General features: G+C 45.1%; 1 protein-coding gene and 1 long non-coding RNA gene across 7 annotated transcripts in view; one reads left to right on the plus strand and one right to left on the minus strand.

Annotated features, from left to right (window-relative positions):
* The window catches only part of Frmd4a (FERM domain containing 4A), a 595,839-nt gene that overhangs the window by 231,485 nt on the left and 339,595 nt on the right, over window positions 1–24,759 (minus strand). The window lies entirely within an intron of this gene.
* On the plus strand, window positions 16,107–18,277 carry LOC142848936 (uncharacterized). Its single transcript, XR_012910495.1, has 2 exons — window positions 16,107–16,260; window positions 18,021–18,277. It is a non-coding gene; the product is annotated as an uncharacterized LOC142848936 (long non-coding RNA).

The raw sequence follows: 24,759 nt of genomic DNA on the forward strand, positions 1-24,759 counted from the left end.
TCAGGGGCTCCTGAGTGTGACACTTGCTTTTCCAAACTGCTGGTGTCACACTTCATATTTGAGTTCTACTGGCCAGTCTTCCTTCTCACACAGGCACACACACACATGTGCACAAACATGCACACACATGTGTACACACAAGCACGCGTGCACACGCGCGCACACACAAACACACACACACACACGCACACACACATCTCCAAACCAGGGGTGAGTTCAATGTCTATGTCAGTATAACCTCATATTTATCATACACTCCTTGTTCTAACCAGCAAATTGTCCAAAGTTGGGCAGACCATAATATTAATAGTAATAGCTATGTCATCCAGGCTTGGTGGTACATGACTATAATCTCAGGACTTGAAAGGTGGAGGCAGAAGGATCAGGAATTTAAAGCTGTCTTTAGCTATACACGATCCTGTCTCAAACAAGCAGTAAAACAAAACGGGCTGGGGTGATGGCTCAGTTAGCAAAACAAACACAAACACCTGAGTTTCAATGGCCAGGACTCATGGAAAAGCTGACTCAGCAGAACATATCTAGGATCCCGGTTTTGAGGGACAGAAGTAGAAGGACCCCTTAAGCTTCCTGGGTCAGGCAGTCTAGCTGAAATAAAACTCTAGGTTCAGCGAGAGGTCCTGTCTCAAAAAAGGATATGGAGAGTGAAGAGAAAGACAGTCACATACACCCACATATATATGCGTACACCACACACACACACACATACACACACCCCACAGCATCTCTCAAACAAAAAATAGCTATGCCACACACTGCCGTGTGTACTTTAGAATTAATCTCATTTTATATGTGTGTAGGTTGGCACATACTTGAGTTCAAGTATGATAAACATTAGATTTTTTTTTACTTAGATTCTAAAATAAAGGTAGTCTTGCTCTATCTTGGATATTAGTCATTATTTGTAAGTTAACAGCTAGTCTTCTAGGATGGTTCAAAGAGTGATACAGGAAGTTATCCTCTGGCCTCCATATGTAAGTGCACATATGTGCATGTAAACGCACACACGTACACACACACACTCATACACAAACACATACACACACAGTGGGGGGGAAGCACGTACAGAAAAATGAGAAACGAGAGTAAGACTGGAAGTACACACAGCAGCCTGAAAACACCACTATCCCATAAGTTCCTCCTTACTCCAACTCATCCCTTCCCACCTTTTCCCTCCTTCTTTTCCGTTACTGAAGACACTAGACGAGCCATGGTCCCACCTCCAGGTCACTGCACAGACTGTACTTCTCCCTGGAATTCTTCCCTGATAGCATCTCCTGGTGTATTAAGATACTTCTCAAAAGAAAGTCCTCCCTGGCTACCCACTGTAAACAGTGTCCTCTCTCATGCCAAGTCTGTCCAGTCTCCACAATTGTTTTCTGTTCTTTGCTGTATTGCCCATCAGCTCCCACGGTATGGATTTCTGTTTTTGTCTCTGCGTACTTGAGTTCCTTCAAAATGAGGTTTCCAAGAGACTGGACATGGGCATGTTTTATCTTCTGCTCTAGGTTAGAGGAGGAGTCTGGCATAGTGGAGGAAATTGGCAGACATTTTGAGAGATGGTTTAACAGTTTGTGCAGCCAGGCCATCTCTGCGTTAGCACAGCCTGCATGTCTGCCCGAGGGCACGGCTGGCAAGACTGTACAGGTCCTTCCTTCCTTTATGAACAATAAAGCAAGTGAATATTAATGAGATAGACATTCATGCTTATTTTTATATAAAGACTGACATCCTGACGGGGTGTTTGATAGTGCAGGATGCAGAGTATCTATAATTCTCAGAGCTGATCAATATTTGGATTTTATAATCATCTATGTTGATAATGCTACTTCATAAAAATATGTGGTACAAAGATGGCAGAACTATTTTTAAGGGCATCTTGGGAGTGGTTGAAGATTCTTTACTAAGTTCAAGTCTAGTTTCTTTAATAATCCTCTTCTATAAAACTCAAATTGGCCATTAAAATAGCCGTTTAAAAAAATCAAATATGGTAACACAGCCCAGCTGAAAGATGTGTTACTTTGATAGCCACATGCTGAAGAGTGATATGTTAGGCACATATTAAACCATCATGTTTCTGAAAGAGCAAAACCTTTGTACTGTAAAAGAACGCATATATATGTATATATATATATGCCAGGCAGTGGTGGCGCACGCCTTTAATCCCAGCACTCGGGAGGCAGAGGCAGGCAGATCTCTGTGAGTTCGAGGCCAGCTTGGTCTACAAGAGCTAGTTCCAGGACAGGAACCAAAAAGCTACAGAGGAACCCTGTCTCGAAAAATCAAAAACAAAAACAAAAACAAAACCCAAAAACCAACATATAATAAGCCAAGGAGTTTCAAGGAGGGTCTGTTGGTGTCCTGTGGTGTGACAGCAATTCACAATGCAGCAGGTGTTGTGTGGTGTGATGACGGTGTGCAATACAGCCTGTACATATGGTGTTCACAGCATTGTAACGCGGGTGAGTGCTGGCACAAACCTTGTGCATTAGTTGAGTGTGTTGTCATATGACCATAGTTCAAGCATGTGTGAGGTAGAGGCAGGAGGGTCAAGTGTTCAAGATCACACTCCTCAGCTAGATATCGAGTTTGGAGCCCAGTTTGGATTACCTGAGGCTAGGCATCAAACAGCAACAACCCCAAAACCTTTTAAAGGAGTCAAGGATATTGTTGGGGAATGTTGGTTTAATGATGCAAAGATGTGTTGCGTTCTTTAGTGTTGCATTTTTAAAACTCTGAAGCTGTGTGACTTTGCCTGTCTAAAACACCAGATTGGTCTCATAAAGAGCTGAATGGCCAATAGCTAGGCAGGAGAGAGGGATAGGCAGGGCTGTCAGGCAGAGAGAATAAACTGGAAGAGAAATCCAGCCCCCCCCAGCCACCCCAGCTAGCCAAGGAGTAAGAAGAAGAGAAGGACATATAGAGTAAAGAAAGGTAAAAAGCCCAGAGTAAAGAAAAACAGGTTAATTTAATTTAGAAAAGCTGGCTAGAAACAAGTCAAGCTAAGGCTGGGCATTCATAAGTAAGAAGTCTCTGTGTATTTATTTGGGAGCTGGGTGATGGGCCCCCAAAGAGTTAAAAAACAAAAACAAAAACTAACAATAGGATATAGCTGAGTGGTGCTTGCTGCTTCCCTGGTGACCTATGATACCTGGGACCACAGGCTTACAGCTCACAGTTTCAGAGCCTGGGTTTAAATCACTCTGGGCTACTGACAACATCTAAGCACTTGATACTGTATTGCTTGAAGAAAAGTGGGAAAAAAACTTTGCATCTTCCATATTGATGCATATATTTACTTTAAATAAACAAACAAATAAATAATTTTTGAAGCCATTTTCTATTTTATTGAGCGAGGAGGGGAAAGTGTGTTGGACTATGGCTGGAAGTCAAGATACCAAGTTCCTTCTGTAAAATCGATGCCATGGTCTTGGGCCTGGAGAGCAAAGGAGCAAGAGGCATGTATTTCCTACTTTTCTAAGCAAGTAAGTGAATCCCTATATTTCTTTTCAATTTAATTTCTTTTAAATTAATTTTTAAGACAAGCTTTCACCGTGTAGCCCAGAACCACAGTGTCCAGCCTTTATATGGTTGCCAGGGATCTGAACTCAGGTCCTTATTTGTGCAGCAAGCACTTTAGTGACTGCGCCCTCTCTCGGAACCCTCACTTTTACAAGTGAAGCTTGCATGAACAACGCCAAGCCTCCATAGACCCTGGAGGCATGCAGAGGCTGCTCATTCAGAGCAGGACGATGTCATTTCATAGCGACCCATGAAAGTGAGTGCAATTTGCTCTTTAGATTCTAAAGGGGTTGGCAGTGTTGAAAGTTCAAGAGATTTACATTCCTTTGGAACATTTAGAGTAAGCTGGAGATGTTGCTGAGCCATAACTGATTTTCTCCTGGCATCATGAGTGGAGTCCATCTCTACAATCCTAGTGGATTGCATTCAGACTTTAAAGTTATAACTCAGCCATCTATTTTAGAAAGTAGAAGTTTAGCTGGAAGGAGACGGGTGATTGCACTTGACATATCATTAGCTGATTTCACAACTGTTTTTCTTTCTCTTCCACTTCAAAAAAATCTTGAACTCTGAACTCTAATCAAGGAAAATCAAAATTTCCGTTGAGTATTTGGGTTGGCATTTACATCTTGGCAAATGAACCTAAGGCTCTCTCTCTCTTTTAAATCAAGGAATTAAAATATAAAGGCTGTTTTAGGAGATGCGCAGTTGCCTTTTTATTTTAGTGGCTCTTCCTCATTTCCTTCAGCACACCGAGTTGAGTAAGGACTATATGGTCTCCTAGCACGCCCTTCCTCATTTTACACAGTTCTGGCTGGAGGCAGCTGTGAGGAAAAGGGAGCTATAGTTGGGTACCAGACAGGACACTCCTGGGGACTATGCTTTAACCACTCTCCCATCTGTTTCAACGTATGGGCCAACAGGACCACCCAGTCAGTGCAGATGGCCTGGTGGGTACAACCAGCAAAAAACGCACTTGGGCTTGGGGGAGGCGATGGCTCGTGCTTGAAGTACAAGCAAGAGAACCCAGGTTCCATCTCCATTTCACCCATGTGAAAAGCTGGGCAAGGTAGTACATGCCTGCAACCTCAGCATCGAGGAGGTGGAGACAGGATCCGGGGCTTGCTGGCCAGCCAGGGTAGCTGAATTGGCGAGCTTCAGGATTAGTGAGAGATAATCACCTCTGGTCGCCACACGCATGAGCACTTGCATTCAAATCTGCACACCACACACACACACACACACACACAGAGAGAGAGAGAGAGAGAGAGAGAGAGAGAGAGAGAGACTAAATAAAAATAACAAAACAAAGTACTCTCTTCTTGCAGTTCATAGATGTGTAACAAGATAACAGGAAGTGGAACTCTTACTTGGAGTAATGCCTTAGGGAATTTTTAATTTAGTTGCGCCCCTAGTCTGCTCTAAACTTGATCGAGCACTTGATGGCATATCAGAAACTGACCTGAAGGGCTAGGGACATGCTTCCCTTCCTGTGCCAAGCCATTCTGCAAATCTCACATTTTATTTCACTATTATTTGTAGGCGTGCTGGTCTGCCCAGCATGCTTCAGATGACTGGGGGACGGATGGCAGCCTACGGCAATTTTCTATTTTTGAATTAAGTTACCATTTGACATATAGAATGTAAAATTTCCATAATCATGTCACCCGAGTGACAGTCTCACTCGTTTCTGTTTGTCCATTTCCTCCTCTTTCTCTGCGGAATAATTGGCAGGCAGTCTGGAAGGGTCCTACTTGTTCTCCAGGTTGAGTTCTCAATGACAAGTACCCTGAAGTACATGACAGCTTGCCCATGGAGACTTTCATGTTGCTTTGATATTAAGGCTGCCTGCACCATGGCTCCCCTGTTCCAGGAGTGATGTACCTTTAAGGATTTCAACGGTGGAGTCTTGTATGGAATAGTATTTGTCACCTGCAGGATGAACATGAGTGCACAAAGAAGAAAATTGAAGCCCCTCCTTTGCTGGGGGCATTGGAACAATCCAGTCACCCTGGGACTTACCCTCACTGACCCACATGAAAAAAAAATATGGGTGAAGGGGACCAACCTCCCAAGGGCAGCAGCCGTATTTCCAATACTGGCTCTAAGCCATTTTCAGTTGAGATCATAGGTAGATATTTCATAACTTGACATTTAATGCTCAGTGGGCAGATGGAGGTAGAGAGGAAGTGTGCTGTGGAGACAGTACAGTCAATAAGGCACCTACTGTGCACGCACATGCACTGACTTCAGATTCCCCAGCCCCCACATAAAAGCTAGGCGCGCTCATATGTGTCTCCATGCTAAGGCAGGGGTGGGTGGAGAAAGATGAAACCCCAGGGCTCACTGTCCAGACAGTCTAGCCAGCTGGTGAGCTCTGGGTTCAGGGAGAGACACTGTCAAACCCTAAGGTGGTGTATAACAAAGACAGCCAATGTCCACACCATGTCCCCGTCCCCGCATGCACACACATGTGCACACTCTAACACACCACACACACACAGGGATGGGGCTGGGCTCAGCCTCTCTGTAGGTCTGAATCCTGCTCACTAGCTCAACGTTTGGGGAAAGGAAGTTAAAGTTTTAGCGCCTCAGCTTTCTCATCTATGCAATGGTCACTATGTCTCATGGGGCTGGCGTGAGGATTAAATGAGATGTCCCCGAGACTAGCCCATAATAACCAGGAGGTAGGTGTGTTAGCTGTGATGATTCTAACTCGTTGGCATCGGGATATATAATGGGCATGGTCTTTCCCCAAATGCTGGGGGTTTCTGGGAAGAAGAGCAATGCAAAGTCTGCGCAGTTACTGAGGAGGCAGAGGGGATTGATTCTGCTGCGCTTGTGGAGTGCTTCCAGCTTAAACACCTCGGCAAAGCCAAGCCGAGCCTGTGCTGACCTCAGCAGCTCGCTTATCACCCTCTGCTCAATCACAGGCAGTTCTGGGCCTCGGCGGCTTCTGTGGTCCTGGCTCAGCACTAGGAAGAGTGCTGAGTGACAGAGCAGACTCCCGCCACAATCTCTCTCCTCTGCTAAGTGTTTGATAATTCTGGTCTACCCTAGATAACCACATTAATGATTTTTTTCTGTGTGAGCCTTCTAAAGAACCAGGAGGAGGATGTCACCTCCACACACCCAGCAATACCTACGAGGCTTGGCAGCAAGGCCCTGGGATTGGTTTTCTCCCAGGCATGATTTGTCTAGTAGAAGATGGTTCGCACTAATCTATACCAGTCCCGTGCAAAGAGGACCACACTAGAAAATTCCAAAGAGACTGGGAAAAGGGATCCCAGTTTCAGGAGGAGATATCCTTACAGGGAACAAACACTTGAATAGCAACATCACGGTGCAGAATTACAAGCAGGACAGCAAATGGGGCTTCAGTGGGCACAGATCCCATGCATGATCTCAACCTAAGTTATACTATACTGTAGAACTCTTCCTAAAATGTTAACTTAAGGTTCAAGTTGTATTGGAACCAGGTAGTTGCTGGGGAAGAGGAAGCCTGGAGGTGACTCAGTCTGAAAATACATTGCCAGGACAAGAAGTTGATTCTGTAGAGATTAATGGGTTGCTTGGGACCCAGAGATAGATGGTGGCTAAGGTAGGATTCGAATCTAGGTCACCTGACCTCTGGCTCCATGCCATTTCCCTCCATTTCCCATGTTGTGTTGGGCAGCTAGCTCTAGCCAGTGTGAGCCTGAATTACTATTCATTCTCACTCAAACATTCCCAAAGGGCCTTGCTGTATACCAATATCCCTGGTCTGGTGACTCCCTCTGCATGGCTGTGCCTAGTGTTGAGCGGTCAACCACTCTCAATTCTTCTTTTCTGCACTTCTGCCCTCCTGTCTTAGATCACTGCCTGTCCCCAGTGCGAGTGTGATGGCTTCTTCCTGGGGGAGTAAGAATAAAAGCCAGTGATGCAGGAGCATGAAAATGAAGAACTAGGAAACAGCCAGGCAAACAGCCTCTTTTTATTGCTACAATTGAGAAAAAAAATAGTTTCTACTGTGAGTTCCATTACAGTTTAGGGAATCCTTTTCATGGGATCCACAGACGATCTAAATTCTGTGGCAGCTTGGTCCTCACCTTTGCTCCCATTCCCTTGGCACTTAGTACAGCACGTGACACTCAGAAGTATCTGTCACTGCCGAATACTGTTCATGTCCTGTCGCTGTTTCTTTTTCAAACTAAACGACTCTAGTTTTTCCTTTCAGCCCGTTTTCCATATGACACAAAACCCCTACTGACTCCATTTCCTGATGACCCCTTCTGAGGACACTCTATAAGTCCTGAACATTCTACTTAGCCAGTGACTCTGCAGACGCTATACTGGGCGACACTTGGAAAAGGCCAGGCAGCCTGATTCATGTCTCCTGGGAGCAGCGCCCCCATTTCCCCAAGCATCCCTCAGGATCCCATTGGCTTTGTAGCTGTGATAGCTGGGTCACTTTCTTGGCTGCTCTTGAGCTTCTATCATGGTTGCCTTTTCTGTTTTCTCTTTGTCATTCTTCTTCCCCTTTCCCTTTTCCTCTCTGTCTTCCTTTCATTCTCTCTCTCTATTTCTCTTTCTTCCAGTCCCAAATTCATAAACCTTCTGCCTCAACTCTCCCAAAGCCTGGGATCACAGGCACGCGCTGCCATGATTCACCATGCAGGTTTAATTTATATGCACGTATATATGTATACACACATATTTAGAGTGTTGAGGATGGAACCCAAGGCTTCATGCCTAGTGCTCTGCAATCGAGTCACACTCAAGTCCTTACCATGTGTTTTTAGGAAGGAAGACTCTCAAGTGACTTACAGTCTCTCAGAGGCAAATAAGGGCATTATATACAAAGCAGCAGCAGCAGCTACTCCCCATGCTGCACAAGTGAATGTTCAAGGAAGTAACTGATTTGATGCATTGTACTTCAAACCTATTCCTACTGTATTTAAGAGGACAGATGGTTTCAAAGCAATGTGGATGCCAGGAGCCTCTCTATGATGGCACATCACTAACACACACCATCTCAATGAGGGGTGGAGGAGGGGGGTGATTAGATTTTTTTTTCAGTTGGATGTTCCTACATTAAAACATTTTTCTTGAAGGTTGGCTATAAGGACAAATTTTAATTTTCTTTGTTGGCATTTGGTTAATTATAGCCAAAATGGCTGCCTCTTGCTCACAGAATTTTCTCTAATGGCCCTAACATGGAGGGAAAGGATCTGGCATCCCCAAGGACTGTCTCTTTGTGGTCCATGTAGGTTTCTCGCCCCCTCTGTCTCCCTGCTCCTACATGGCTGTGACAGAAGAACTATTTCTCAGGTCCCCCTTTACCCAAACCATCATGTAGCACATGGAGCAGGTTATGTCAAACAACACGTTAGGTCTTATACTGAACATGGATCAGGGAATGAATATGGTTTCTGCTCAGAAGGTGTTGGCCTAGAAGCAACCATTGAACAATTGTGTATGATCCAGAAAAACTATGGAGGATATGAGCTTAGGAGATCTTCCACTTGAGTCTCCTGTTTTATGCAAGGAAAGTAATCATTCTTTTAGGTCACCAAGAGATAGCGGAGAGACAAATGTCTCAGTGCCATTGTCTGGGGATGCAGTTCTACCAGCCAGCCGGGGTCCTTGATCGGATTGTTAATTCACTTCTCACCTGGGATGGGTCAAGAAGAATGGCTCCTCATAGAAGAGAAAGTTGGGAAGTATACTTGAACACATTGGCACAGGAGAGCACTTCCTAAATATAACCCCAGTAGCACAGACACTGAGAGAAACAATTAATAAATGGGACCTCCTGAAACTGAAAAGCTTCTGTAAAGCAAAGAACATGATCAACAAGACAAAACGACAGCCTACAGAATGGGAAAAGATCTTCACCAACTTCACATCAGACAGAGGGCTGATCTCCAAAATATACAAAGAACTCAAGAAATCGATCATCAAAAGAACAAATAATCCAATAAAAATAATGGAACACAGACCTAAACAGAGAACTCTCAACAGAGGAATCTAAAATGACTGAAAGATACTTAAGGAAATGTTCAACATCCTTAGTCATCAGAGAAACACAAATCAAAACAACTGTGAGATTCCATCTTACACCTGTAAGAATGGCCAAGTTAAAAAAAAAAACAAAAAACAAAAACAAAACTGATGACAACTTATGATGGAGAGGATGTGGGGTAAAGGGAACACTTCTGCTTTGCTGGTACAGCCCCTTTGGATAACAGTATGGTGATTTCTCAGAAAATTAGGAAACAACCTTCCTCAAGACCCAGCAATATCACTTTTGGGTATATACCCAAAGGATGCTCAGTTGTATCACGAGGACATGTGCTCAACTATGTTCATAGCAGCATTGCTTGTCATAGCCAGAACCTGTGAACAACATAAATGCCCCTTGACCAAAGAATGGATAAGGAAAATGTAGTACATTTACACAGTGGAGTACTGCATAGCAGAAAAAAATATGACATTTTGAAATCTGCAGGCAAATGGATGGATCTAGAAAACATCATATTGAGTGTGGTAACCCAGACCCAAAAAGACAAATATAATATACACTCACTCATAAGTGGCTTTTAGACATAAAGCAAAGAAAACCAGCCTATAAATCACAATCCCAGAGAACCTAGACAACAGTGATGACCCTAAGGAAGACATACATGATCTAATCTACATGGGAAGTAGAAAAAGACAAGATCTCCTGAGTAAATTGGGAACATGGGGACCATGGGAGAGGGTAGAAGGGGAGGGGAGAGAAAGGGAGGGGAGCAGAGAAAAATGTAAAGTTCAATAAAATTAATTTAAAAATATAGAAGAAGGAGAAGGAGGAGAAGAAGAAGAAGAAGAAGAAGAAGAAGAAGAAGAAGAAGAAGAAGAAGAAGAAGAAGAAGAAGAAGAAGAAGAAGAAGAAGGGTTCTTTGCTCTAGACTAAACACTTGCATCCTCTTCAAATTCCTGTTGGAATTCTAACCCCCAATGGTATTAGGAGGTAGGGCCTTTGGGAGATGGGCCATGGCAGTGGACCACTTATGAGATTAATGCCCTCATAAAAGAGACTCTGGGGAAAGCTCTTATCAGTTCTGCCATGCGAGGACACAGCTGACCATCTGTAAACCAGGAAGCTGTCTTCATAGACTCTGAGGTACCTTCACCTTGAACCCCTCCCTTCAGAACAAGAACAATGATTTCAGCTGTTTCTTAGCTTCCCAGTCTATGACATTCCTTCTGCTGCAGTAGGAAGCATGGGCTAAGATACTCTTTAACATGAATGGAACAGGAGACAAGGATGCTTGGGTTTGCTCCATGTCCCAAAGACCTAAGATTCTGGGACTGTGTTGACAAAGGAACCCTTTTCATTTTCTCTTGTTTTCAGGAGGGCACTCACATTAACCAAGCCTTTTCCATCCATGGAATTGTTTTTGGCATCTCTTTGTGCTGGTCCACTGAACACATACCATGGAGGTCTTTGCTGTGAACAGTTAGGCAGGAATTTGTGGTGCTTTGGGGAGAGGTTGGTCAAAGGAACAGCAGGTCCTCAGTGAGACAGAAAGACTCATGGTGGCAAACGGTAGGAACAGAACATTGTTTGGGAGTCACATTTCTGTCAACCTTCAGGAGGGTGGCTCCTTTATCTCTGGAAAGCACCAAACACTTGTGGTTTCAGAGGCTGCACATCTGTGGTGAAGAGGAAGGGCAACACAAACGTGGGAAGCCAGGCAGCTTCCCTGGTGATTGCAGAGTCACCCAAGGGACTCGCAATCACTGCCCCAAGGAGCAGAAAAAGAAGGTGGAAAACAAGAGATAAATGGAGGTGCAGGAGTTGAGGTGAGGCGGGGTGGGGGGGAATTCTAGGCTTTGTGGAGACAGCTAAGTGTTTCTATGTTGGCAAGGTCAAATCTACAGTTCCTCTCAGCAACCCAATGCCCCACCTTTGGAAATTCTACTTCTAGTTAAGGTGTCATTTTATCATTGATTTTTATAGTGCTAGGGGTGGAACCCAGGTCCTGACAAATGCTTGGCAAGGACTTTACTACTGACATCTGTCTCCGGTCTGTGCCGTTCCCGCAAGTGTGAGGTACACACCAATATGTGTGTGCATGTGCACTTGGATGTGTGGGTGTATAGGTACACATGTGTGCATGTATGTGGAGGTCAGAGGACAGCCTCAGGTGTTAGTTGCCAGGCAGTGTCAGACTTTCGTTAGAGACAGGGTTTCTCATTGGCCGGAAGCTTCACCAAGTAGACTAGGTTAATAGGTCAGTTAGCTTTCCAGGGATCTGGCTGTCTCTGCGTTCCCCCACCCCATCTTTCCATCCCTGGGATCTTAAATGTGTGCCATTACACCAAGCTGTCTTTTATGTGGGTTCTAAAGACCAAACTCAGGTTCTCCTCCTTGCAATGCACGTTACTGACTGAGTTCTCCTAAGCCCTGTGTTATTCCTTATAATGTGGGAACAGAGAAAGGGTTGTCTCGTAGGCTTAGACTCCCATCCAGTTGAGTGACATGGCATCAGGCCCTTCTACACTCACGCTGCCTCTAGTGAAGTACTGGGTGACATTCATTAGCCTGTGTGAGTGAGAACCCCGAGGCCCTCGGAGCATCGGAGCTCATAAATTATGATTTATAGTGGAGATTAATAAAATTGAAATTTATAAAAGGACTTAAAATTAAAATTTAAAAAGCCCTTCAATGTGTAATTCCATTTCCAGCTAAAGGATGGGAGAGCAGTCAGCACCACGTGCTTTCAGAAGCATTTATCAGGAGGCAAATAACTTCATCGTAACTGTCACAATATGGGGTGAGTGAGCCGCTAATCTCTCCATCCCTTACTCTTTCTCATTTAAGCATATTCTTGCATTTCCCCCTCTATGCCTAGCTCGTCATAAAAGGGAGAAATACTTCTTCTGTGATAATGAAATGATTTACACTCCTTTGTATTCATGGGTATCCACACGCCTTTCTGTTCATCCTTCCTGTCAAGTCAGAAAATCAAACTCTGAAAAGGGGGACTTGGAGAGGATGCTACATTACGTACTTGCCGCTAAAACCACCCACTACAGATAGGCTCCTAACTTTGAAGCTTCAGTGAATGGTACTGAGTACACGCTGTTATTAAGCCCCCTCAACGATAGAGGTGTTCACAAAACACTCTGCTGGCTCTAACTTGTTACTTTTTGTGTTGTCCACACACAGAGACCAGACATCCAACACAGGTCACATCAGCATCAATATACCCAGCAAATGCTCTTTTGAGTTTTAGTGAAGATTTGAATTGGGCATGGGGAAGTTAACAGAGGTGCTAAGAAGGGACATAAGTTTCCCTCTTCTCAGTGCCTGGGGGACAAGAGGACACATCTGGAGATGTGTTTGGCTGCTACCAACTGAAGGGTACGCCTGGCAAGGCATGGGCAGAGGTTAGGGAGGTTGCTGAACATTCCAGAGTACAGCAAACAGCCTCTCTCCCCTCCCAGCAAAGAACTGGGTGTCCTCAAGTGTCAACAAGACCAAAACTGAGAAACTCCAGGTTAGGAGGAAGTGGCTGCTACGTGGAAAGGCGAGCTGGTGAAACAGCTGTAGAGAATTCGACCCGGGTACAAATCGTGTGGTTCGAATAGTTCAGAGTCTCGTGGGATTAATCAATGTAGGTGGAGATTAAGGAGAGGAACCAGTCTGGAGATCATTTGAGGCTTGGAACACCGTTCGCCACATGATTTCAGTTATATTTTGGACCTCTGCCTTATTTCATCCTGAGATTAACCAACCCGGTTTGCCTCCGTGTTTCCGAAGGAAGGTAACAGCTGGAGTGCATTATCCGAGAATTCTAATTCTCCAGGAAACATTCTCACTTGGCCAGCCTAACTATCGACCTTTGACATACTTCCCTGGCATAACGAGCGGGCTTTATTTGTAATACAAACTTCTGGCTGGTTAGTTTCTGGCTCGGACTTTAGAAACTGCCACATTTTTGAGGGTTGTACTTTCCCAACGTTAATGTGAAAGTTTGAAATGTTTTATTTCCGCCACCCACCCCAGAAAAAAAAAAGTCCATATGTCAAGGGTCAAGGCTATGAAAGTATTCTTAACAGCAAGCATGACTAAATATAGAATGGAAGAAAATCCTGGAATCGCACTGTGGAGCCAACAACAACAAGAGCCATCGATGCCTCTGTCCCGAGACCCTCCTCCCTAACAACTCTGAAACGTGCCATAAAGAGAGTCAATATACAGCTCGAGCTAAATTTGATTTCTGGCAGCCAAAAGGTTTTCCCAGATCTTCACTTCAGTTAACGAACGGGGTTCTACACCCTGACAGTTAAAGATTCTGTAAACGGTGAGGCGATACACACACTTGGGAAACTTGTCAAAGCACTAGTTTCAAATAGCACAGTTCTTGGACGGAAAGAAATGAGAAGATGACTAAACATGCGTTGAGATCCTGTCCGCTTAGAGCTGTTTGGGCTTATGAGTTAGCGAGTGAGACCGCCACACAGGTCCATGTGTGTTTGGAGGAAGTGAAGTTCATCTTGTGTCCTTTCTTCCCTGAGGGACTCAGAGTAGTGTCAAATGAGGCCAGGGTCATGGGCTGATTCCTCTCAGACTGCCCTCTTTGTCTTCCATCCTTCCCTTCTTCCTTCCTTCCTTTCCTCCCTCCCCCATGTCTTCCTTTCATTTTTTTCTTTCTTTTTTGACTAATTGTGTGTGTGTGTGTTGGTCTGTCTGTCACATCTGTGCAGGTGTCTGGAGAAGTCAGAAAAGGGTATGGTGTCAGATTCCCCACAGCTGACTTTATAGGAGGTCATGAACTACCTAAAATGTATGCTGGGAATCAACTTAAGTCTCTGTAAAAGCACCAAGCACTGTTGGCAGCTGAGCCACCTCTCCAGCCCTCTCTCCTTTTATTTGAGAATATGGCCTGTGCTGTGGTGGGAATGGGCAAGAATGTGGGCTCTTCCTTCACTTCCATGAGAGGTATTGATTTCATATTCAAAACATAGGAATCCTTGAATTTAATCTGATACCATGTAAGTCATCACTTTTGTTCTATTCGAAGAAATGCATGAGCTTGTGTTAAAATTCGATTTCTGCATCTTGTCTACTTGTTGGCTTGGAAGTATTTTCCTTTGCCAACGTACATGATGTGAGTCCAGAACAGCAGCAGACCCATCTTTGATTCTTCACACTCTCCCTGGGGGATTCTAAAACGACTGGGGGTGAGAGAGAGGATGACCTAGGTCATGATGAGGCAAGGATGCTGAGGAGGGGAGGGATCTCAAGAGAACAGCAGTGTCATGATAGGTCTTCCTCATCTGGATCCTTTACCAGACAATTGTGATGGATGCTCTTCACCGTGAGCTTGGATGGGTGGAGAGAGAGGAGATGCAGCGCGACAGCACACGTCCTTGGCGTTTCCAGAGACCAATAACAAAGACGGGAACCTTGTCCCTGGAAGTGGGTGGCACTGCCTTGGAGGAAGGAGGACTCAAGAAGCATGCCCCCTTACACTCCGTGTTTCCTGGCCACTGTGAAGAGACAAGTTCTGCTCTCAAACCCTCCGTCATGATGTTCGGCTTCACCTGTGCTTCAGAAATAATGAAGCCAGCCAACTACGCACTGATATCTCTGAAGGCACGAGTGTGAAGAAACCTTTCCTCTTTTGAAATGGTTTCTCGCAGACATTCGTCACAGCACGAAGAATCTGACCACCACACCAACCTACTGCATCGTCCTCAATCTTTGTCAGTGCCTTTTATGGTTTTCTCCTGCAGGCGTTCTCCATAGACCAAGGTAGCTGAGCACGCCAGTAGGTGCACAGCTGCTCAAAGGCCGGGTCAGGATCAATCATCTACTCCATGATAAAGAAAGAAGCAAGGTGGGAGGATCCCAAGAGACTCCTGAGACAGATGGGGAGGAAGATAAGCATACTGAAACAAAGGGTGGGGGAGGCATGGCAGGAGGGAGATACTGGGCAGGCTCACCAGGGGAGCTCTTCTGCTCTTCACAAGCTCAAGTATCTAGAATCATAATTAAGATTTGTGGTGCTTAGGAAGAAGGTGGCCAGAGTCTCCTAAGAATCTCTGAGGAGGAGCGGACACCCTCTTTTCCTGTATAATAGGATCAGTTTCCCCAGTCCTGAAATAGCTCTGTCTCCAGAAGGTGCCTGTTTGAATGGCACACATGGTGCACACAAGACTATGGCAGCGATACTTGGGGTAGATCCTGCTCCCTGCCTTGGGTGACCTCTGTAGGGATCATGGGCAGCTGAAGGTCTATCAATGGGCCTGACAGAACAGAGCAGAGGCTCATCAGAGAGGGTAGGATGGGAGCACCGTGGACTCTTTGTCTAGGTGCATCTGGGGAGCTTGCAGAGGCATAGGTTGGTGCCCAGATCCCAACAAGCACCCCGCGACTGCTCCTCCAGGCAGTATGCGTTCACGGCAGCCTTTCTGTCACAGAGAAGCCTGTCCGGCTGTCCGCCACTCACTCTGAGGATGGCCACGTGACAGGGTAAATGAGTCAGAAAGTTTCTGATCCAGCTGCAAACGAAACCGGGGAAGGCTCATTAGAGGCCATAAGGAGCTGTCCCTTCATGCCTGAAATGTCTTGGCTTCTCTAGCCCACCTCCTGCTGTGGAGGCTCCTGTGCTTCGGAAGTAGCACCACTGAAGATGAACATGAGGAGCAAAGGAAGCCCTCTCCTGAGAGTTCATCTTGAAGGTACCTACTAGGGACCACCATCTATCTACAGCTTCATCAGGGAAGAAGCCTCAGTGGCTGCCTAGATTAGAACAGGGACAGCACATTGTGGCTTGTGTGTTCTCTGATCACGATGCCCGGGAAAGGTATAAACTATAAACCAGCCATTTAACACTTCTTAATAATCTAAATTTCATGGAAATTCAGATAGTCTTCTTCCTGGGTGGCAAGGACATGCGGTGGCTGCGGCAACAGTTCTGTGAATAGGAACATTCACTGCACAGCATAAGGACCTAGATTTGGACCTCCAGCACCCGTACAAACAGCAGGGCATGGTTGCAAAGTCTCTGTATCCCCAGAGTTGAGGTGATGTGGAGACAAGGGGATTACTGGGGTGTGTTGGATCACCAGCCTCAGGAGAAACCAGTGAGCTCCAGGTTCGGTGAAACCCTGTCTCAAAAGAATACGGCAGGTGAAAGAAAAAGACACTTGGCATTCTCCTCTGGCTTCTGCACACATGTGAACCCCCCCAAACTTTAAAAAGGCACATTTTTGTTTTCTTTTTCTTTAAGAGAAACAAGATGTGTGGCTGTTTATATGATAAAATTTCTGATTCTGTAAGAATGCATGGAATGAATATATATACATATATGTATACATAGACATATGCATAGTGAATTAAACTGTTATTTCATCATCTAAAAGCAGGACTTGTGCATATTATCTTTGTACTGTCTCATATAGCAAAGGTTTAGGACACAACATAAAATACAGATATAACTTTTGCTGAAAAAACAATCCCAAATCAAATACGTTCTATTTGTAACTTTAGAGCAGATAGTTTTCATCAGAAGTCAAATACTGGCGATGCTGTTGATATGGCCTTCGTCCTGGAGAGGTTCACATGGTTAAACTGAACCAGGCTTACACCGAGCAGAATTAACACAGGTTTGAGCCCGACATCTTGTCTGTTACGTTGGCGCCATGGCTTGTACCACCAAGGGTACCTGAGGTGTAACTAGGAAACAGGCTGGTGCCTGGAGGGAGGCTAGGGAGGCACTAAGCCAATCAGAGTGATGCCAACCCTAGCACCAGGATAACGAACACCAGGAGAGAGGAAAGGAATGTCTTTGATGGGTATGATGAAAACAGTCAAGCTCATTGTCTTGAATATTTTTCTCTCCAGTAAAATTTTTATCTGTTACCTTAGACTGAGACGGAGTCTCCTTATAAACTGAGTCCAGCTGCTTGGTTTGGTCCTGTAATTTTTCAAAAAGCTAGAGTGACGTTTGAATGCATTCCTTCCTTCTCGTTCTCTCTAACGGCCCCAGGGAAGGAGCTTCAACCAGAATGCTATCAAACCCTTTATGAAACTTTGGGGGCTAATGACTCTTGCTGCAAGTCTTGGGATGTGCCCCCCCCCTTTTTCCATTTTAATGCAACACAGTTCAAGTCTCATAAATGCTTAAATATGTAGTCATAAAGTTTAAGGTGTCTCCTGGGCACCACTGTCTACAGATCTGCCAGGCCAGGCAGGGTTCTGCAGAGGTTTGCGTTTGAACTGCTTCCTGCCTGAGCATAGTTTGTTCTATGAGCTGGGCTGGGAAACTTCACATGTTCTCTCAGACAAAGCAGCCAGTGCAGCTCACTTGATTATGCAGCATGGGTCACTGCAGGAAATCTTGCCACCTCCCCTGGGTCGGGGGGCATTTGGTTGTTGCTTTCTTTTTATCCTGTTAAAGCCAGCAACTGATTCTTCATTTCCTTATTCATTATTCTAGACTTCCAGGAAGAAGCCAGGCCTGGCCAGGGTCAGAAGTCACTTCCTACCTTCATCTGGCTGAAAACAAGGCCATAAAACAGCCCGAGCATTAAACACACACACCCTTAGCACTTGCCTTCTCTGTCTGAGCCATGGGCACACACCAAACGATGAGGTGGATGAACGGTGGATGAACAGTAACTTTGGGACCCACCTCATAACTATGAGGTGTGGTCAAAAGGAATAAAGAATGTGAGCCTGCTTGCTTGCATCGTGGCCCTGACTCAGTATGCCTGGGGACAAGCAGAAAAGTAAGCAAATTAAGAAGCACACATCTCTGAGACCCAAGAACTGGGAGAACACCCTCAGGGGACTTTCTAGGCCCCACTCTGAGTCCAAGGATCCTTGCTGATGGGCAGAAAGCTGAGTTGCGACCAGTAAGCTGAGATTTGATATTTTCCCAGAATCCTTATCTCTACCTCCACCATCTTGTCAGCGAGGCAGGGGATGTTGGAAAGTCCTGGAAGAGAAGAATGTTTTCTTACCCTAGAAAGCATTTTAGGTCCTCCTGTGCAATTGCCACAGCATTATTTACTTAATTTGGTTCCCAAGTCATGTGATATAACTTTCAGTCACTGGATAAGTTTCCTTCCTCTTAGGCCAGTCTCCTGCAAGCTCTAATGACTCCCGATGGCTGTACAGTGGTATTTTACCATGGGGACACAATCCAGTTCTGATTTGGCGGTCTCTCTTCTTTTACTTATTATTTCTCTAACTCTGTCCCTGTACTAGCTATCTCCCTGGGCGGTAAACTGTTTAATTAGTTAAAAATCAGTGTGGACCCCTGCATTTGTCCTGTGAGGAGAGCTGACAAAGTAGGGCTTGTGTTAAACGAGGTGAGACAGCCACTCAACCAAGTTATCCAGACAGTCATTCATTCATTCACCCATTCATTTACTCGCTCGCTCACCCTGTCTGTTTCTCTATACCGTATGTGTTCTTGTACTGCGCTGGAAATGAAACAGTTGGCCGCAGGAACACGGACCCCACGGCACAGAGGAAGGAGGTTGATGTCAGACAAATGGTTAGACACGAAGTGAGTGCCCACATGAGGATGCTTGTGAGGTTTCAGAAATGCCTATGAGCCTCAGGACCTCAGAGATCACTCTGGGCTGTGGAAGACCTCACTAACTGCCCTTAAATCACGATTAAGTCTCTAAGGATAGATAGGAAATCGCCAGGCATTGGAAAGGAAGGATTGCATTAGCCCCTAGCGTGCCAGGCTTTGGCAACTGGAGGATACAAAGCAGATGTGAGAGTGTGCCAAGGGCTTGGAGAACAATGAACAGAGGATGGAAGTGAAGTCTTGTTTGTGCCAGAAGGAAGTGATGACGCTGGAAACAACGGCACTGGCCTTGTGCTCTTCTGTGTACCTGCTCCATGCTGTCACTGTCCCCAGCTAAACAGAGGATGCAGAGGTCTCCTAAGGGCCCGCATATCACATGCCTGAACTTGGCAGCCTGAGTCTAAACTCGGGGAGGTGGATTCCAGCGTCGACCTACTAGAAACCAGTGTACCAGAATGAGTTGGGAAGATTGGAGCAGATTAATACCTGTGGTTCATGGTAAGCCTAGGGGATTCTGGAAAGACTGGATTTAGCCTTCATTATCCTCTCCCCGAGCACACAGTGAAGGAGGGTTAAAACCATGGAAGATGCTGTATTTTTCATTTCTACACAGACACACGCCACAGGGCAGTAGCAGCACTCAGTGCTGAACCCTGCATTGCTGGTCTTGGCATATCTTGATACAGAGTTCCTTCTGCTATCTCCTAGGTCCCTGTGAGATTTTTGTACACATCTCTTTGGTAATTTGTTATCTACATCAACATGAAAAACTACATTGGCCTTTGGAAATATTCAGGCCTTTTCCTGTCCATCCTCACAGAATGGCAGCAATGTCAGAAAAGAGTTCCAGGATTTTCTTGCTACTGTGTAACCAAATATTGTCCCCACACCATGACCTTTTAATAGATAAATGTGTACTATTATGCTGCTGAAATTCTACTCTCAGACAGGTGAGGTGACTCAGAGGGTAAAGAGACTTGCTCTCCATCACGAGGGACTTGAGTTCAATCCCTGAGACCCATAGAGTAGAAGGGGAGAACCAGCTCCTCTAAGTTATCCTCTGCCCTCCACACAGGTGCTGTGTTATGTGCACAGGGATGTTTGTATGCAAATACACAGGCATATCCATAGTAAACGAAGACATGCAAATTTAAAAAGCATTACTTTCAAATCTATTTTCCAACTTCTTTGAGCAGATGATACTCTTAATAAAGGTTTTTCTGTTCAGGCATTTGGTCCTGACATGGGTCATCAGGAACCACTGAAGTTTTCTGTATCTTAGAAGACAAAGGATGTATCTAGCATGGCAAAAGACTGCAGATGAGAAGAAGAAGAAGAAGCTAGGAGGCATTGGGACCAGAGGTCAGGCTGCTCAAAGTTCTGAGATGGGCAAAAAGGATGTGAAGAGAGCGGACGGTGGAGCCACGGGGAAGGTGCCAGCCAGGCTGAAGAGGGCAAGGAAAGAGAGTGCGAAGACAAACGATGGATATGATCAATGAAATGTCAGGATGACATTTGCAGTAGATGTTCACACTCCCCCGAAGCGTGGCCGGTTGTTGACTCTTAGGAATGGAAATGTCTTCATGCTCAGCACTTGTTGACGTTTCTTTATCAAATGAGTACCATTCAAAACACGCCACAGAATGGTCTTGGATGCAGATACAAACACTTTTCAAATCTATTTGGCTTTTCCAATTGATGATCGCAATAAAGCCAGATCTGCTGTGGATGCCCAGACATTGACCTTGGCCTGGGAAAAATTGAGAAACTATTGCCATGTTCTAGGGAGAAAATGAGACAGGAAAAATGGGAGATTTTTCTGCTTGCATTTGTTCAAACCTCACTTTGCAAGTGTGGCTTACTACACAGCAATTGAGTTCACATGGGAATTAGTCCATGACGTCAAGTTAAGTCTCCACTGTGTTTTCATCCCCCTCCCACACACCCTGCAAGTTGAGAAATATGGCACAAGCCCTAGGAGCTCATGTCTAGAGCCAGACTTAATCAAAAGAAACTCTGGGAATATTTTGCTTTTGCAGTTCAAACTAATATTGAGATTTTTCAACGCTTTGTAGTTACTAAGTAAGTTTGTCAGGCTCACAAAACAACTCGACACCAACCTTATTGCTTATAAATCAATTTTATCTTATTTTATTTTACTTTTTTTGGTTTTTTAAGACAGGGTTTCACTGTAGTTTTGGAGCCTGTCCTAGAACTAGCTCTTGGAGACAAGGCTGGCCTTGAACTCACAGCGATCTGCCTGCCTCTATTTCCCAAGTGCTAGGATTAAAGGCCTGCACCGGGTCTTACAAATCAATCTTATGTAGTAAGGATCTCATTACATTTGGATCTGAGGAGTACCCTCAAGGCTTTTGTGTAACCAGCACGGTGCTGCTGGGGGATGGCAGAACTTTCAAAAGATAAAGCCTCCTGGGAAATCTTTAGGTCACGGTGGGGAGGAGATGCCCTTGAAGGGGACTGTGATGCCCTAATCGTCCTTTTGCTTTTTGGCTTCCTGGTCATGACATGACTAGTACTGCTCTATCAGAAGCTTTCCCCATGATGCTGTGCTCTGCTGCCACCCTGAAGCAATAGGGTCAACCATCATGGACAGAATATCCCAAACAGTGATCACAAATAAGCCTTTCTGCTTTGTAAGTTGAATTATCTCCAGCATTTGCTATAGTGTGTGTAGGTGGCATCCCATGCCATTAAGGCTGCAGAAGCTATCAAGCTGACGCCTGAGCCCAGGCTCTCCAGCTCCAGACTGCACCCTAACCTGCAGGGAACTCTCCGCATCTTGTCTTAGAAGCGACGGGTATGAGAAGCAGCCCCTCACATCTGTGAATTTCCCTTTTTGGAATGCATGAAATAAGATGCTAGTCATGTGGATGTCATCAAGACTCAACACTTCTTGTGACAGATCACAGCAGCTCAGAGAAACATTCCTTTAATTAGTGGTGTTACTGACTTGCAACCAGGAGACTATGTCCCCAAGAAAGCCTTTGAGTCAATTCAGTCTGACCTTAGTTGATGTCATAGCTGGCCCCGGGGAGATAACAAGCATGCACACACCCTAAAATCCTGTCCCAGATGACTGGCTTTAGAAGATACCAAACTCCCAGACTGATGTGGGGGCAGGAAAATATGGGACACTTGCCTTAGTTATTATGACCAAATGTTACTGATCATTCTTTGTGCTGTTGTTTCTGGCATGGTTTAAGTGACTCCAAGGCTGGCTTTAACTTGGGAAAATTTCCATCTTCACACACAGTGTTCCTGCTTGATTCTGTCCCTTTCACTGAAATGTGTAACGCATTGACTGTGGTGTTGATTCAGTGCATCACAGGCTAGAAAACAAAACAGACCTGAGTCGTTCTCATTCAGGGAATCTGTAGTAAGGAGGAGGAAGATGTAATAAGAATAATGCCACCATAGGCAGAAGGTGCCAGGCAATGGGGTCAGGGGCTCACCCCCTCCTGGGGGGGTCTGTCTTTCCGACCTCTCCTTTCCCCTTGGCTTCAAGCACTCCAGCCAAGGCTCTTCTCTTCTTGCAGCAGGCCTCATTTGTTTTTGCCTTAGGGTTTCTGTACTTGCTTTTCTTTTCTTTTTCTTTTCTTTTTTCCCCACCCTTTCTTTGTACCCTGCCTTGTGCTTTTTACCCTTAGAACTTTTCTTGGGGGCTGGGGAAAGAGCTTCATCAGTAAAGCAGCATGCATGGCGGCCTGAATCTGATCCTGGAATCCATGTTTAGAAGAGGTGGACATGGCAGCACAGCCTTGGAATCCTACTCTTGAGGAGACAGAGACAGGCAAATCCCTGGGATTCACTGCCAAGTCAGCCTAGAGTTCTTGTGAACTTTCACAAAAAGATCAATGGCACCTGAGGAACAACAGGCAAAGTTGTATTCTGGCTGCTACACACATGTGCAAACACATACATGCATACCCATATACACAGAACATGGGTTGTTATATTTTTCAGCATCTGGTTTCCAGCAATGATATCGCTATGTCAGAAAAGTCCCTTCCTGACAGCTTTACCTTGTTGATTTGTTTACTTCGCATCCTGTTTGCCAAACAGAATGTAAGCCTTCCTTGTATCTGTCAATCATGGACAAACTAGACCCAAAATATAATGGTACTCAAACACTGAGAATCCAAGAAAGCAGAGAGAGAAGAGAATAAGATGAGAAGCAATCTTTGCATTTAATCTTGGGTGGAGTGGAGAGCCAAAAGGACCGACCGATACTGGAACTCAAAGGGCTCAGAGAAGGAGGAGGAGGAATGACACAGGAGGCTGGGCACTGGGGTGGGGTGTGGTGGGTGGGGGAAGCTTCTACTCGAGGTGCTCGAAGCTCAGAAACACTGATGTGGGCAAATCAGCCTGACTGTGATAACTGAACAGATCTTGGTGAACCGAGGGAAGCAGGGACAGAGGCCAAGTGTATGAGGGTGTGAGGAGCGGGTGGTGAGCATGTGGGGCCCTGGGAAGGAAACTCACTGATGTCTGACAGGAAGAGAAGGAGTGTGCATATTACACTTGCATTTCTCATCCCTGCGACGAAACACCGGACATAAACAATTTATGGGAAATTATTATTTATCTTAGCTCACAGTTTCATGGCTTGGGTGGATTGCGGCAGCTGAGGCCCCTCTGTCTATGGTTTTGGGAACTGTCACATGTCATAGGATCAGGAAGCTGAGAAGTAAAGCTGGAACCTGGTGGGTGGTGCTGGAACCTTACTAACTGTCACACACACACACACACACACACACACACACACACACACACACAGAGCAGTAACCCACTTCTTCCAGCTAGGCGCCACCTCCAAAAGGCTCCATAACCTCCCAGAATAGCACCCCAAGCTGGGGGAAGCACAGGAGCTGGCGAGGGACATCTTATATCCAAACCTGAACAGCGTCTCATCTTGGAGAACGCAGCAAGTTAAGAGGATGCTTGATTCAGACCCCGTGGGAAGATGTGAGTTTGAATACAGACTCAGAGGCTCTGAAGACGAAAGGACAGGATAACAGAGAAAGCTCCTGAAACAGGGGGAGACTGGGGGCTGGGCGTACACATGAATGAGGTCGTCCAGCCAAGTTTTTTTTGTGGGGGGGACACATACTGATCAATGAGGAAAATGCTGAGTGATCAGGATTTGTGGCCCAAGAGTTTATTGGCAGCTGGGAGCATCAGTTCTCTTTGCTTCTCTGAGTTTTAAAGTTTTTAAAATACTAATACATTTATCTTAAAGGCATAGCTCAGTGCCAGAATGATCACTTCACCTACATAAAGCTCTGAGATTCAAGTAGTAAGTTTGAATAAACTTGTTCAATAAGTGAGCAAATGAATGGATAAATGAATGAAGTGGGATTCACAAATAAGTATAGAAATATTTTTTTAAAGAAAGAAATGTGTCTTAAATTAAGACGTGACTTGTTTTAGAGCTACATAAATCTGGTATAATTTAACATCTCCAAGATGAGGCAAGTGTGATTTTTTTCCTACCACAATGTGTTTCCAATCTCCCTTTTAATGTTGTTTTTTAAGTTTGCAAGTCCCATGATCAAACATAAATGAATAAAATGGAAACATAGACACACAGAGATACATATAGACACACATA

This window comes from Microtus pennsylvanicus, chromosome 4 (genome assembly GCF_037038515.1).
Source record: "Microtus pennsylvanicus isolate mMicPen1 chromosome 4, mMicPen1.hap1, whole genome shotgun sequence".
NCBI lineage: Eukaryota > Metazoa > Chordata > Mammalia > Rodentia > Cricetidae > Microtus > Microtus pennsylvanicus.